We start from the raw sequence: 13,921 nt of genomic DNA on the forward strand, positions 1-13,921 counted from the left end.
AACTGAGGAGTACGTGATATTAGATTTAGATGACCTATAAGTAACACTTTTTTCCCCACTGTGTAACTACAGCACAGGAGAGGTCACCACTATTTGCATTTTATTTCCAAAGGTCTGTAAACATCTCTGGCTGAAGGATTCTAGAATTGTTATTGGCATGGCGGCACACCATGCTTGAATTAAATCACACCATGCTTGTCATAAGAGCTGCAATAAACAAAATATAATTATTATTATTTTGTTTTAGTGAATCATGGTGTGTGTGTGTGTGTGTGTGTGTGTGTGTGTGTGTGTGTGTGTGTGTGTGTGTGTGTGTGTGTGTGTGTGATATTAAATGTGAGCTTTATCATATTCCATCATATTCAAGTGCTTTTGGAGAGAAATGAGACAGACTCCATGCAGTCACTTTCAGTAGTAGAGGCCTGCAGAGGGGGGCTGTGTGTGTCTGTGCCCAGGTGATGGTCGTTGATGCTCATTAATACATCAAGGAAGGCAATTATGTTTCTGCACTGTCACATAGGTCTATCCTAAGATGCCATTTTTTTTACATGTTAACTCAAGCTAGGTTCTAAACATGAAAGCATGTTTACAGTTGTTGCACATAAATTAAGTAATTTTACATGAAAAGTAATGCTACTTTTGCAATGTAGCCTAGTTAAATAAAAATTGTGGGAGGGGGAGGGGGCGAGGGGGTGAGCAGCAGCATTGTTAGCTCAGACAGTATGAGTGGAGCTGCATGCATGTGGATGTAAATATCCATTCATAGCGAAATAAAACTGTAACCAGTTCAGACCTAACTCTATTGTCCTGCTCAACAAACAACAACATTACAGTAGTAGTAACATTACACAACAAACCATAGTAATAGTATGACTGCTCTATAATTTGAAGTCTATCCTACAATTAAAAAAAATCACACCCGTGTGAAGTGAGGGGCGCTCTTATCATCGTACATCATCATGGCGTAAAATAGACACAATGCCTATTTGCTCCCTATGACGTAGAATTCTCCATTCATTATCAATGAGAATTTAATGTTTGTGTAGAACGGAAATCTACACTAATAGCTGAATATAATACAATAGCAATCAATACAAGAGCAAATTAATCTTAATTCATTAATCTAATTAATTCATCTAATGAATTTAATTAAAAAATGTCGGCGCGCAGCCGAAAGTCCCCCCCCGTGCCCAGCACCATGCCAAAGCTTTTTCCCCTGCAGGAAACACTGTATTCTATTGGAACGTGTGGGGGAACCCTGCCAACGATAATAGCAAGCCACCAGTATAAAGGGTACTTAGCTTAGCTGTGAGACTAAGAACACAGCTCTGTATAATAAAGGCAGAGGCATATCTTGAGAATTCAGCCCAGCTGTACCTGGCTTTAATAGCTTGGCCAGAAATCTCTCCGACCCTCGGGCTAGACAGCTGACGAAAACAAGCACTGCATTTTTTTTGTCTTCTTTTAAGAGTTGATTACCATCCCCACTGCTCGTGGCTCACACTTCTTTAATACCTCCTCTCTAATCCATCTCATTCCATCCTCCTTGTATACATCTTTTTCCACCAGTCCCTCGGCTGTCAGCTCTCTCTCTCTCTCTCTCTCTCTCTCCCACCTTGCAGCTTCTTCTATTCTCCCATCAAGTCGGTGCCCACCCCACTCGCCGCTCCAAATCAGACATTGCCAACTATCTTTCTGTGTTAAGAGTCAAGACTGCCGTTGTGTGCCATCAGATATAAGTAACGTAATATTTTCATTGCCAGTACGGGAAATAGATTAAGAATGAGAGAGACTGACGAGGAGCCAACTGGTTAACGTGATTGAGAGTGAGGGGCCTTTGTTTTCAATCGGATTAAAACGACATGAACTACAGAGTGGGGATAAATGCCTGTCGTCCACCAGGGCGCCGTGGATATCGGGGGCCGCACGCTTATCATTGGTCCACTGTTCGCAACTGACACGCGCTAAGCTCCTCAGAGGAAGACACAGGCAGCGGCAACGGCCACACTAACAGGATAGGCTAGGCTGAAGGGCATCAGAAATAAGCATGTTAGACTCCAGAAGGGCCCGGTGCCTTTATTGCGTTGGCGCCCTTTTTATTGCATTCGAATGATCTGAAAGGTCACGAATGACTTGATTTATCCTCATTGATTTTTTTTGCCCCCCCCCCCCCTGTACACAGTATGTTCATAGTACAGAAAGTCTACATGTTGCTGAAGGAGTTTTATACGTGTTCTGCCGTTATGTGCCATTTGGAGTTCAAAGCCAGGGTACAGAATGTGTGCTGCTCGTATAATATTTACCCGTGTCTGTAAGACAAGGTTTTGGCTTCCGGTGTAGATCAGCTCCGTATCAGAATGCAGTCGAGTGACGACTCCTCAGATGCTCAGCTCAGCTCAGCTCTGCTCTGCGGAAACATGTAAATGTGCCAGAGAGTTAACGGGAGAGGCTGAAGCGTTGATATTCAGCTCAGGGTTCGACTGACCCCATCCTCCATGCCTCGGTGCTGACCTCGAGACCTTGCAGTGAAAATCATTTGGCAGCTTCTGCTCCCTGCCGTACAGGACGGATACTGACCTCTGAGTGCGCGCACATGCACGCACACGCACGCACACACACACACACACACACAGACACACACACACCACCCCCACCCCCCCGGCTTTCTCCCTCCCATTCTTCCTGCTGCCTTTTCGAAACGTATCAAGGATTGGAGAAACAGTCAGGGATGACCCGATGGACCCAGACGACGTCCATCATTATATTTTTAGGTCATTCGACCTGTAATTGTGAAAAGCACTTCCCTGAATAGCGAGCGTGTCAGTGTGATTTTTTGTGAATTCTAAAGAGTAAACCCTCTCTCTAGTCTCTATTGACAGCATCAACTCGCCTTTTTGTCTATTATGGACAAAAAAACACCTCTATAGAAGTACAAAAATATGTAATTAACTACCCTACTATTTTTGGCATTATTGAACTGAATTCAATATCAATGAATGCAAGTATCTGAATACTCATAACACATTGCTTTAATCTCTGCAAAGATGCCTTCTCAAGTCAAGTCTAAAGCAGGCTTCCAGATCTTTAAAATAAAGATAAAGAAAGAACCTTCGAGAGAAAGAGATTTGAAAAGTATTTCACTAGTCACAATCGACAGGTTCAGCAGAGCAACTCATAGTACCGTATGAGTAACTCTGAAGTCTGAATACACATGAACTATTGGCCCGTGTAAAATAATGGGTTATGCCTGATTTAGACTGTTTATGCCGCGCTGTGTCATGCACCGAAAATAGCCGGTCAGATCTGCTATTTTCAGTGTGCAGTGCACGGCACGCAGCTAAGTATAACTCGGGCTTCAGGTTAAATGAAGACATGGTACACTTCAACAACAGCCCAGCCGGACGTGAAATGGGATAAGTTGTACGTGCCGGGGCCAAAGTGATGACGCACACCACTCTAACACAATATGCCTGCATGTCGGACGAGCCGGCAAAATACAATGCTTTGGGAGAGAACGGGGCGCAGGCCTATTGAATTATACATGAAGTGGAGGGAATCAAATCAACTGTGCGAGGTATTGCTGCAGCATGAATAAATGGTGCATAATTGATAACCAAGGCTCGCTTACATTATGCATCCACGTTTGCAAATCTTCCACACGAAGTTATGACGCAACAAAAAAAGCCATGGGATCGCGGGGAGCTACGCTATCAGTGATCTAATGAAGCACACAGCGGTAATGCTTTATGGTAATACCCGCTGCTGTGTGGGGAGGCTGACCCTTTCCAACTGGCAAGAGTTAAAGGGATGTTTATTATTTCATCGTCTACTCAGGCTTATGTGAATTGTGAACAAATACCAGACGACTCGCCACTTTACCAACTCGCCCCCAGCAAAATGTGTTAATGTAGTAAACAGTTAATTTAGTATTTCCCTCCCTCTCTGAAATTATCTTGTATACAGATTTATTTGATTGTGTGGTAGTCGATCTCTATACTCTATACTGTAAAATTAGGAAAGGATAACATGAGAGAGAGAGACGGTGACAGCTTAATTAAGTTAATTTAGGACCTTCTAGCAGTTAATTTCGTTTTATGAAACACATTTCTTCCATGTAGCCCATGTTTTGTAATGGCATCATCAGGCTATTATGCCCATGGATATACAGAGTGAACTTAACAATGATAAATTAATCTGATAATACCGTTTATATAATCAACAACATGAATAATGTTTGTTATTTACAGCTAGGTAGAGTAGTGGGGCGAGATGGAAAAGGGGCGACCGTACCCGTTACCATGTGAACACCCCACATGTTGCTTGATTCAATATTTACTTAGATATTTGATATTCATTTTAGCTGCCCCTTCCTATACAAACCCAAATACAAATTAAGCAATAAGCCATGAGAGGTCTCAGGTTACCGGGTATTTTACACTGGAGGGTCAGAAATGGGTCTCATTGCCAACGTATTTCCTGTAGGCGGAGACGACATATCTGCGGTGTAAACAGCCAGGTCTTCTGCTACATTGAATGGTAGAGTGACTGATGTTAGTCTGCTCAAACATTACTCTTTTACCTGCTTTTTACTAACACTGACTTTACAAAGATGCCCAGAACATTGGGATGAACCTGTGTAGTTTATGTCGCGAGACATGGCCAAAGCAGATTTCCGTTTTTTTTTTTAAAGGTCCGCTGACATGCCCCGAAATTAATATGGGTGGTACAGCACATCACGTGGTCTGACTGAAAACAGTTTGAAACAGTTTGAAACGGGGCTACGGCGCTAGCAACAAGTGGCTATAGGTCAGGCTAGCGTTTTTGACAGTACATTTAGCGTCATATTGGCTATAAATGTAATTGAAAAAAATTATTTTTTCGCCAGAAATGCTTAGTTTGAATGCAATTGAGGTTGGCGTGGGGTTTTTTAGGGGAACTGCAGCACAAGCGCAAATTTTGGACTGGAGTCCCATGTTCCCCCGGTCGCCAACACCCCTGTCTGCCCGCTCTGAGACCTCTCAGCCCCGCAGCGCGACAGTCGCGACTACGGACGGTCTGCTGTTGTCTGGCCGCTGTGAGAGCAGCGCGACTACTGTTCTTTTCCCCTCTCAGCCGCAGGCTGACATGTACACCCTCGCTCTCACTCTGTAATACCGTAGTTAGTTACCACAACATTGTTCAAGTGAACTATAGTGTGTTTATGTTTGTATTCATTGTAATAATAAATATCGCTATGCCGAGGCATAGTCTTGCGGACGAGATCATGAGCCTCTACGGGGGACTGGGCATGTGTGTACACACACAGCATAGCAACTTATGCTACTATTTTGGTGTCACATTTAGCTTGAATACTGGGTGAAAGTCTCATTCAAAAAAAAAAAAAATCGCAACATTGTTCAGGTGAACTGTGTGTTTATGCTTGTTCATTGTAATAATCAATATCGCTATGATTATTTTATTTATCGCCGCGTCGCTCCGCATGACAACATACAGTCTAGCCCGTCTCAGATGCAGGCTGCACACACACGGACGGACGGACGGACGTATAGTCTCTGGTCAGGTCCCCGCATTGAACTGGGCATGTGTGTACGCACACACACACACACACACACGCAATGGCACGGAATCTGCCTCGGGCGTCTGTAGCTCTCTTCCCCGCTGTCATGCACTATAGCCGTGTGTGTGTGTGCGTACACACATGCCCAGTTCAATGCGGGGACCTGACCAGAGACGTCCGTCCGTCCGTCCGTGTGTGTGCAGCCTGCATCTGAGACGGGCTAGACTGTATGTTGTCATGCGGAGCGACGCGGCGATAAATAAAATAATCATAGCGATATTGATTATTACAATGAACAAGCATAAACACACAGTTCACCTGAACAATGTTGCGAAAAATTAATTTTTTGAATGAGACTTTCACCCAGTATTCAAGCTAAATGTGACACCAAAATAGTAGCATAAGTTGCTATGCTACCACGGCCACCAAGCCCGGCGAGCCCGCATAGAAGTCGTTGGGGAAAGCTTTCGCCACCCTGACGTCAGAATCATGATAGCATTGTTTGATAGCAGTTATTAGCTCCCGAGGGGCGTGTCAGTTCTCCTTTAAGTGAAATATCCTTTAACATTGAACCAAGCTATGAGGAAACATGCAGCATGTGGTGCAGAAGCGTAATATGAAAGCCTACACAGGTTGTGCAAGGATGCGCTGTGATTGGCCAGTCACTGTGATTGACAGCCTAAACCTAACCCTACCCCTAACCTTAACCTCAGTAAAACTATACCTAAACCTAACCATAACCTTATAAGCACAACCCATGTAGGAATTAGTATGTCGTGGTGCAGAAAGCACTGTGCGTAAACATCTTTAAATAAATACTTTTTGAAAAGTCTATAAGGAAAATGAACTGCGATTTATTTTCCGGGTCTCTCGAGGGATTTCCCATAGGGGACTCTTAGATTGCGTCAGAAATAATCATATCAGCTGGCTGATTTTAATCATATCCAACTGATATGAATCATCAACTGCTGGTCAAAAAGTAAGATTTATTTATTTTCCTCCAAACAGACTTTATCAAATGCAACTTAATATCATAAACGACACAGAGTCACATAGGCTACCTGCCCGGAATCAACGGGGTGGTTTGGTACTTTGGGAAATCCAATAACGTGACAGTTCTGCCAAAATACATAGAAATAAATTAAATTGAGTTTTTAAACTCAACCAAGACAATCTAGTCTAATTAATCTGGTAATTAATTAAATGCCAAAACTGGCTGAAACAACACTTTGGCTCAAACTCTGAGCCGGTGTGGTGGACAAGACACATTGTTGTTACAATTAAACTAGGCTGCAAGATGGGGTTCAGTTTCATAAAAATAAAGAGGCAGATGGTACCCATACAAAGATCTTAAACAGCCCAGACAAACTGGATACGGGTAATTGAAATATCTGTCTGCAAGCAAAACAAGCAAACGTTCCAACAAGCTCCTCCTTATAATCATTTTATGATTGTAATGCGAAGCACAAGTTCCAAGTTCCATGCCAAATTGCCACACAAGAACAAATGGAAATAAATCTGTGACTTCACACCTTTAGAAGCGTTAACCTTTAGAACCTTAACAAAACGAATACTTTTAACAAACATCAATATTTAATATCAACATCCTACACTGTTTCTTCAGAAACAGTACTTTCTATGTGATGTTATTAAATTATGATTTTATTATTATTAATGAGTTTTAGCTTTAGTGCAGGGTTTGTTTGTTTTTTCTTTGTTCCATTTTGTTCTCTGTCTATCTCCAGGTAATATAATTGCATACATTAATGACAAAAATGGCAATTAATTACATAGTTGGCATGTCTTCATATGTGGCTATGTTCACTTCAGTCAAGAATAGTGCATAGCTCCCTATACGTATAGGCTGTCGAAACGAAAGCCTGTATGCTAAAATACAATCGTGGCCAAGGAAAAATAGCATGTGTTTTTGTTTGTATGTTTTTTTTGTAAGTATATACGTACCACACCATCCCCGCAACCAAAGATGAAAACCTCCACCAGCTAGGCAGCTGGTGAATCACTAACTCACATTGACAGAATGAGCGAAGTGGGACACATTTCTTATAATACATTAACATTATCCACACATATGAGACTGCAATTGGTGTCTAGACATATTAGGCAGCATGGCAGTACAGTTATTATCATAATACTGCTTATTCAATGTCTGTTTACACACGCGAATGTGTACAAGCACAAGAGCACTGACAGTTTACACTCACCTTCCGTGTGATGATCCAGTCAGACACAGGCATACTGTCGTGTGGGAACTGTAGTTTTATTTCAAGGGGATGCTGTAAGAAATAGCGTAGGTTCTTTCTTAAAAGACTACAAATACCACAATGGCGATTATCTCAAGCTCTAAAACGCATGCTAAGTTGCTAACACGTGCGTCTGTAATGATCTCTACTGTAGCTATCTAAGGGGGTGTGTCGCATACGTGACGTCGCATCATTAAACGATGGTTGCAGACAGTACACAGATGTTTAACAATACCGAATTAAGTAGCTAATGTGTACAGTACTTGTGTAGCAATACAACAATGTAAAAATAGTCTAAACTACTATAGTATAAACTGTAATAACAAGTTTGTATTGTTGTGGACTAACTTTCTATGGTTTGGAGGCGAGGAATGATGCCACAACAAGGGTTTTCAATAGCAGGCTGTTTACTGGCAGAACGGCAGACAAACAGTGTGCTTCCAACAGGTTGGCACAATAACAATAGGACTTCATAGGTCGTCAATAATACGGAAGCAGTACAGATAAACTCACACTGTTACTACTGTCTCTTTGGTCCGTGGTGGTCGGGTGGAGACTGAGGATTCCTCGGTACGTCTTCTCAAACCAGGCGGGCTGAACGGAATACCCAGAACTCTCTGAGGCTGAGAGGCGAGAGCCAATAGCAACAGCGTCTAGTAAAGACACACAGTGACATCATAGGCTGTGGGCAATGTTGTAGCAGGGCATAGAATGGCAACATGTTTGGGTGTTTTTTTTGTAAAAGTACAACTACAAGACTATTTGTCAGCTATAGTGTTGATTATGTATTGTTTATTATACATCTTTTAAATGTCTTGAATTAATTGAATTAGGTGGACTGATTGTAGTTATGCAGTGCATCTTCCAACTATAGCAGTGAACTTAGTGAGTCATTCTGATTACAATTTAAGTATAATTTTGTAAAAACGTTTAGTCACTGTTATAATATATCTTTGTAAACTCATTGATAGACCAACATGCTGAAGTTTATTATTTCCCATGAGGCTGATTTAATTAATTGATTAATTATGACCCTTGTTGTATACTTTCAGAATTATTATACAGAATTAGTATAGTAGCCAGCCCATAGAACCCCATTGTGAACCCGGATATGTTGAGTACACCAAGGTTTTATATTAGAAATGTTTAGTATAGATCCCCAGCATGAAGAAACTGCCGGATGCTAACTTGCATTATGTTGAGCAATTTTCATGATTGGCATAATATGTGACCATACCAATTACAACATATAGAAGGCATTTGGAAGAAAAAAAAACATTGAATAAAAGTGCAGTCACAACAACCCATATTGAAAATTCCACACACCTGAGTGCTCCTCATTCCCTCAGAGCAACACAACCTGAACAACAATACAGTTGTTGCTGTTATTCTGTCTCTGCTGTGACAATGTAATCATGAATATAGGATATGATTAGTATGAGTGGTCAACGGGATTTCACTGTAAATATAGATAAGAAATACAATCAGAACAATAGAACACAATGAGACTTTGCCAATATACTAATTTGTTAGGTCTTGACCAGTCCTGTAAAGAAACCAGACCACTGTCTTCTATATTAAAGTGGAAACAAATTGAACTTACATTGCAGACTGTAAAATATGTAAAGGCCTTCACAGTGTGCCTACTATTTATGAATCATTACTAAAAATGATGCTGTAGTATTACTTATACAATGTACGTAAAATATAATATGTGAAGGCGTGTACTATTTATGAAGACTGTCTGTGTAGCAGGTATATAAGATATACAAGTGGATGCATTCCACCAAAGATCCCTCACATGCCATATTATTTATTGACACTTTTATTTTGTAATGTTTTGTGCAATTTATCATTTTGGGAGCTATGTAATGTTTTATTTTGAAGTCCTCACTCCTTCCTGCTGTGACGTCATTCACCTGCGTTTGCTTCCTCCTCTCTCTCTTGCTAGAAGCCAGCTTGGAGAGAGGAGGTGGGTTGGTTTTCTGCTCTTAGTAGATTTTTCCATTAAAGTTGTTTTAAGTTCATTTAACCAGTGCAAACGGTAGAATTATGTTGTAATTCAGTTCTGTATGTTACTATATGTTTGTTTTGCAAAGGTTTAAGTGTTTTAATGTACTGTTTAGTGAAGTTCTGTTTAACAGCACTTGTGAGGACTCTGCACTCTAACGCCAGGGCTCCACTGGGCGCGTCTGCGTCCCGTCAGCATCACAGAATGTTCCCTTTTTAAACAATGAAGGGTGGCTCCACTGCCCGCGTTGCGCGTGCGTGTGTGCGTCACCATTAAAATTGAACCGGTTCGTTTTTTGACTCATGCGACGGAGACGCAACGCGCCCAGACGCGCCCAGTCACAGAATGTTCCCTTTTTAATCAATGAAGGGTGGCTCCACTGCCCGCGTTGCGCGTGCGTGCCGCGTGCGTGCGTCACCATTAAAATTGAACCGGTTCGTTTTTTTACGCACGTGACGGAGACGCAACGCGCCCAAACGCGCCCAGTGGAGCCCTGGCGTTAAGCCCACCACACACCGGCTGCGTCCGCCGCGCGGCGGACACAGCCGCCTCCATTATTTTCAATTAAGCTATCGCCAGGGGGGCAGTCAGACGGATATTTTGTGAAGCCACTAAGGAAATGAAAGTTCATATAATGGCCTGTTGTGGCGCTGTCACTGGACCCAGAAAAACCCATAGCCCCATAGAAGTCCATGTATTTTGGCCCAACTTCACCTAGACTGTATTACCTTAATAAACATGGTCATGAATACTTTTTGCTTCCAGTCACTAGTTTAAAGTCTCATTTCTAATGTCATAATATTCTTTTTGGAAAATTATGGTCCCATTTATTAAAAAAATGACCATAAAGTCGCGCATGTTCTGAGGGGCGTGGCTACTGTTACAGTCTATGAACGGGATCCCCCACCCACTCGAGTCAAAATAAAAACCAACGAAGTAGAAGGGGGAAGTCCCGCCTCGTTGTCTGGGCCAGCCAATTGGCCAGCTGGCCTGAACTGGGCCAAAACGGATCTTGAAAGATGGCGACTTCCATTGCAAGGACTGACAGGCTTCATTTTACGTTCACGTTAGACCCGCGGAACGCTTTGTCCATATTTTTTACAGTCTATGGCTATCGCACACCGGCTCCGTCCGCCGCGCCGCCCGGCGCGCCGATAGAACACAGTTCTATTTTCCAGGCGGCGCCGCGCCGCAGACGGTGTGCGATGGGCTTCACACACACAGACACACACACACCAGTGACTGCAGCATGGCAGCTGATTGCCAATTTGTCAATTGTCCTTCATTACAGTTGGTGTGGTGTTGCAGAGGTGTGCTGTGCTAATGCCTGCTGCATTCTATGTGTCTTTCTGTTTCTGTGCAGGTATGTTTTTGTTGCTCCCATTATTTATTGTATGTTGTATTAAGTGTGTTTTATTGTTTTATTTACTTTTATAGAAAATACTGTTTAGCCGATGGTGTATTTAATTTCAAGTGTATTTGTAATTGTGATGTATTGTGTATGTTTTGTGTAACTCTGTAAGTCATTGTTAGCTGAAGCTCTCTTGCTAGAAGCCAGCTTGGAGAGAGTTGGTGTGGTGTTGCAGAGGTGTGCTGTGCTAATGCCTGCTGCATTCTGTGTGTCTTTCTGTTTCCCTAGTCCCTGTGTCCGTCTAAAACACAACGCAGAGCTCAATCCGGTTACATCTGCAATCATTTAGGGGGTGAGTGGCAGTTTTGTGTTTTGGAAAACAACAATAACTGTTTTTCTTTGTAAACTCCCATTATCCTTATAATAATTATAATCCATTTTGTTGTTTTTATTTCTTTTGTTTCAGTTATTTGTTTCCTGATTTACCAATACCTAAATAATCATGTTTTCTATATTATATGCTTTGACTCTGACAGTGTCTGTTATTTGGGATTCATGCTCACTCCTGCATTTACTTTACCCACGTTCACATAGACTGATAGGATGTACTTATAGTCATACATCAATGTATTATAATTTGGATATAGTTTAGATTCATTAAATATGAAGCTTACAAAGCAATCTCACAGTTAGCAGTTATTTCTAGAATGTTGCATAGAGCATCGCCTGGGGGAGGAGCTACATGCAGCAGTTTGTTAGGTTGTGATTGGTGGACACATGATTCTATTGTTCCCTTTGGCCAATCTACACCAAGCAGTTAGTGGTTCCACCTCAGGCTCTCTAGTATAAAAAGAGTTTGTAGTCCACAACTCCTCCAGAATAACAATAATTTCTGATCACATCTGACTGTGGACTCCAGACTTCAGCTGAAGATGAACTCTACCAATGCCACCATGAACAGTTCTGCTCAACAGGGAGGACCCAATGATCATCAAGACCTCTGTAAGTTACTTACTGTGTCTATATGGATATACAGCATGTATACATGTACAAGGATGGTTTTAGTTTTTGGCTGTTAAAATGTTAACTGTGGTAATTATCTAGTTTTTGCTATTTTAAGTATCAAGTAATGTCCATGTGTCCCTGTCTACATCTAAACAATATTTACTTTGTCTTTGTTTACAATTCAGTGTTGCATCATGGGTCTGGCTTCCCTGTTCTACCAGAGTTGAAAGGACAAAGAAGCTTGGCTAAGCAAAAATGCCACTCCTGTGATCAGTGTGGTAAACGCTTCCCCAACATCTCCAAACTTAAAATACACCAGAGAATTCACACTGGAGAGAAACCCTATGGATGTGACCACTGTGGACACTATTTCTCTCAAATGGCAAGCCTTAAAACACACCAAAGAATTCACACTGGAGAGAAACCCTATGGATGTGATCAGTGTGGACAACATTTCTCTCACATGAATAGCCTTAAAACACACCAAAGAATTCACACTAGAGAGAAACCATATGGATGTGATCACTGTGGACACTATTTCTCTCAAATGGCAAGCCTTAAAACACACCAAAGAATTCACACTGGAGAGAAACCCTATGGATGTGATCAGTGTGGACAACACTTCTCTATATTGTCCAACTTTCAAAGGCACCAGAAAAGTCACACTGGAGAGAAACCCTACGGATGTGATCAGTGTGGACAACACTTCTCTATAATGTCCAGCCTTAAAACACACCAGAGAATTCACACTGGAGAGAAACCATACGGATGTGATCAGTGTGGACAACATTTCTCTAGAATGGACAGCCTTAAAACACACCAGAAAATTCACACTGGAGAGAAACCATATGGATGTGATCACTGTGGACACCAATTCACTCAAATGGCACACCTTCAAAGTCACCAGAAAATTCACACTGGAGAGAAACCCTATGGATGTGATCATTGTGGACAACACTTCTCTTACAAGTCCAACCTTCAAAGGCACCAGAAAATTCACACTGGAGAGAAACCCTATGGATGTGATCAGTGTGGACAACACTTCTCTAGAATGTCAAACCTTAAAACACACCAGATAATTCACATTGGAGAGAAAACCAAATAATTGTGATGTGTGTGGAAAAGCTTTTAGTAATTCAAATAATTTAGAAGTTCACAGGGTTGTATGCTGGATTTAAACCGCCCCTTGTGGCCGGTGTGGGTAGAGTTTTACTAATTCAAGCCACCGGAAACATCATGAACATATGAACGATGGATCTATATAATATGATCATTATGTAATTTGACATGTGGATTTGCTGTAGATTACATTTAGAATATTTAGCAGATTTTTGTATTGACCTGTAGGCTACTTTTGTTGAAATGTACCCATTCTACAACTGTTCATAAAAATGTCAATCAATTAATTTGAGTTTGTTCGTGCTTCATACTAAAATATAGAATAGGCCTACTACAAGTTATTTTAGTGTTACTCAACCACTAAACAAACAAACACATGTTACCTTTCTTAGTACACAATTAAAATGTACACAAAGTATTTGCACATGAAGTTTCTGCTGGGTCTCTCTCAGCTTCCATCATGTATCCATTTGTATGATTTAAGACCATCATCAACAAGGCTATGTTTCAGACTCTCAGCCATATATTAAATTGAGGCACTTGCACATTTCTAAGATATTATTTTCAATTTCTGTGTCATCATCAGTAGGACAATCCAAACTTTGGATTGGGGGTCA

At 41.5% G+C, this 13,921-nt stretch overlaps 1 protein-coding gene across 1 annotated transcript in view; it reads right to left on the minus strand.

Annotated features, from left to right (window-relative positions):
• The window catches only part of fhit (fragile histidine triad diadenosine triphosphatase), a 330,306-nt gene extending 322,455 nt beyond the window's left edge, over positions 1–7,851 (minus strand). The window contains exons 1-2 of the mRNA XM_080781553.1: positions 7,780–7,851; positions 2,304–2,407 (exon numbers count right to left, since the gene is read on the minus strand). The gene's annotated coding sequence lies outside the window, so the exon portion shown is untranslated. The remainder of the gene's footprint in view (positions 1–2,303; positions 2,408–7,779) is intronic.
• Between the last annotated feature and the right edge of the window lie 6,070 nt (positions 7,852–13,921).

The sequence above is a fragment of the Protomyctophum bolini genome (assembly GCF_963924005.1).
Source record: "Protomyctophum bolini genome assembly, chromosome: 2".
NCBI lineage: Eukaryota > Metazoa > Chordata > Actinopteri > Myctophiformes > Myctophidae > Protomyctophum > Protomyctophum bolini.